Raw genomic sequence first — 2980 nt, 5'->3', positions numbered from 1 at the left:
CATTAAGAAACTAAAAGTACCCATATAAAAAGGATGATGTCCTGTATCTTCAAGACTGCTGCAAAAAGAGGTTCTTAAGAAGAGGATTCCTTTAAATTGCCACCCAAGGATGGCTTGATTAAAGAAAACACAAGTGAATCCGATAGAGAACAAGGAAATTGAACTACAACACCTGAATTTATAAAGAATAATTTCCAGGAGCTTAATGTTTATTATGAATAAAGAAGCAAAAGCACAAGATCTTTGAATGAGGAATAACAAAGAATCTAGAAGATATATAAAAGAGGGTGACTCCCAGATAATGACAAGATCTGCGGTTTAGGACTAGAATAAGTTGTGAAGCATCAAACCAATGTCATGGCATGAATTTGTACACTGTAGGAATTTTTTTATCTCTCTCTATGTATTCCCTGCTTATCAGATTCTCAATTCTCATTTTTATTTTCTTTTCATCTGGCTTGATCCAGTCTTTAACCTGCTCAGCACATTCCATCAGTAACTCCGTATGAGCTAATGCTTTTCTTTTCTTCATAATTCTTACGATGGAAGCATCAATTACATGACGTTCATCTTGTATTACAGCCTTCCCAACATTTTCTTTCACATTGGCTGTGGGTGCTGGAAGTCTGATCTTTCTCTTGTTACTGCATGAAAAATTTGCATTGACTTCAAAATAATCTGTTTCTGTCACAGATTGGGTATCTGGTAATTTTCTTAGGATTTTGTATTTTGAGCATGGAAGGGATTTCAGCAATTCAATTGTATCTTCAACTTTCAAATTCAACAGGGATTTGACTTGTGAAAAACTTAGCCTCTCTGTTTCGTTGAACAATAACAGTGCACTCGCATGACAAGGTGTTCCAACTAGTTGAATTTCACCTTGTTCAAATCTTCCAATCATGTGACACACTCCAAGATTGTGTTTCCAAGTTAGCCTTCTGTTCATTTTTACTGTGTTATAAAACTCTTTGAATGATTCTAAATGTCTCATCATTTCATCAGGGAGAACAAGTGATTCAGGTGATCCGTAGCTCGGCCAGAAGCCAGATGTCAAAACTGTGACGGAGAATTCTATTCCAACACATGGATGAGGATGATTCTGTCTGAGGTATTCCTCATAATCTGATTGGGATTTCATTGACAATGCCCAATCGGCAAGCATGCCCTCCATTTTAAATGTAAATTGTTTTCCATACATACACTTCAGCTTATCTAACATGCTTTTTTCATGATCAACATTTGAACTTTTCTTACACAAAAGCCTTTCACTGAGCTTTGTCCTGTAAGACTCTGCAATCTGATCAATGGTGTCTTCCTTATAAACATAGGGAAATAGTTCTGCAACCTTCTTAAGGGCATCCTCAACATCTACGGATGTCATGCTCCTGTTTGTCATGTTTGTCAAAATGCTGTCACAAAAAGCAACAAGCAACTTCCAAATGCTGTATCCTGCAACTTGTTCATTGCAAAAACCCTGAAAGGTTGCTGTGAGTGCATTTTTGAAATGGAAGTGATTCATAAGTTTCTCCTCGACACATTGCAAGTATTTATGATGCAATTGGGAAAGACTCCTCACAAACTGAGATTTTTGACTTGCAATTACATATTTCTGATTATGTTTCTTAATTGCCTCTGCCACCATCTGTGCTCCATGTTTAACCAATGATGTAAAATGCCTGTTAACATGCTGTCTAAATATTTTTGCCATGAGCTGAATGCCTTTATCTATTCCCGAATACAACTTAATCACTTCAGAAAGATCATCCATCTCATCATTTCTCAATAATGGATGACAATCCAAAAGTTGGTTTTCATGCTTGCAAAGAAGTTCATCCTCTACCATTTCTATATACCTATTTTGGATATGCTGATGCACAAAATACTTTGCAATCGTTTCTTTCTCCACCCTCATATACCCAACAATCTTCAGCAAGTAGTCTAGACAAGAACACTCACATAGCCATGAAGCAGTCTTTGTGGAATAGTATGTGGTGGCATTTTCAAGAATGGCCAACTCTAAATCTGCATAACATTGCATCCCTAATTCCTGTAGCACACACAAAACATTGTTCAATGCAGTCCCATCATCAGGAACCCTCTCACCCTTGCGAATCTTATTAACTTGGTGAATAACAACGGCTTGCACATTATTGCGGAAAACTTCATTGTAGAAGTACTTCTTATAAGTATGAGTAGCATAAAAATCATTATATGCAGTCAATTTCACAAAAACAATATGCAATAGATAGCGAACCGTTTGTTTGTAATATTTCCATTGCTTTACAATTTATGTGAAAAGAAACTCATCTTCTTTCTCCCTCAGTGCGGGTGCAACTGTTGAAGTGAAATGATCTTTTAAAGTTGTCTCATATTTAGTCCTCATCAAATCATTAGGAACGAATCGGTACTTTCTCTCGATTACAGACATAATTGTCGAATACTCGTCAATTCCAAGCATTTGCCCTTGGGCCATTTGCTTGGCCTTTGCAATTCCATATTCCAACGTATCCCATTCCTCCATCTGGACTGCTAAATCTAAAACCACAGTAGACTGAGTTGTTAGCCAAACAATCTTCAATAAATTCTCAAAAACAAAATTTTCAAGTTACAAGTATTATGGGAAAGTGTTCACTCAACAGTCGCGAATAAATCCAAGAGAACAAAATCTTCAAATCATAAGCATTAGGGAAACTCTCAATCAATCAGAAAAATAGATTTTAAAAATTATTAATCAAGTGTAAGACTATAACCCTGGCCTCCAAGGGAGGGGTTTGGGCTCTATATTTAAAGAGCTGGAGGTCCCATGATAATATTTTGGGGGGGCTAAAACTTAATTTGAAATCTTTTTCTATTAACTAGGAGCCCCTACTTTTTAGTTGAGCGGATGCAAAAGCGGGGGGCTAGAAATAGCCCCTACTTTTTAGAAAAGAATTTTGCCACTTGGCAAAAACCTACCCTTCATTTTCCTTCTAAATTAAAA

At 36.6% G+C, this 2980-nt stretch overlaps 1 pseudogene; it reads right to left on the bottom strand.

Moving 5' to 3' along the window:
• Positions 1 to 355: 355 nt before the first annotated feature.
• Positions 356 to 2521, bottom strand: LOC149577582 (cullin-1 pseudogene; annotated as a pseudogene).
• Positions 2522 to 2980: the final 459 nt, after the last annotated feature.

Source organism: Cupressus sempervirens, chromosome 1, assembly GCF_028749045.1.
Source record: "Cupressus sempervirens isolate cs-2001-9-10 chromosome 1, ASM2874904v1, whole genome shotgun sequence".
Lineage (NCBI taxonomy): Eukaryota > Viridiplantae > Streptophyta > Pinopsida > Cupressales > Cupressaceae > Cupressus > Cupressus sempervirens.
This window is presented reverse-complemented; position numbering and strand designations above follow the sequence as displayed.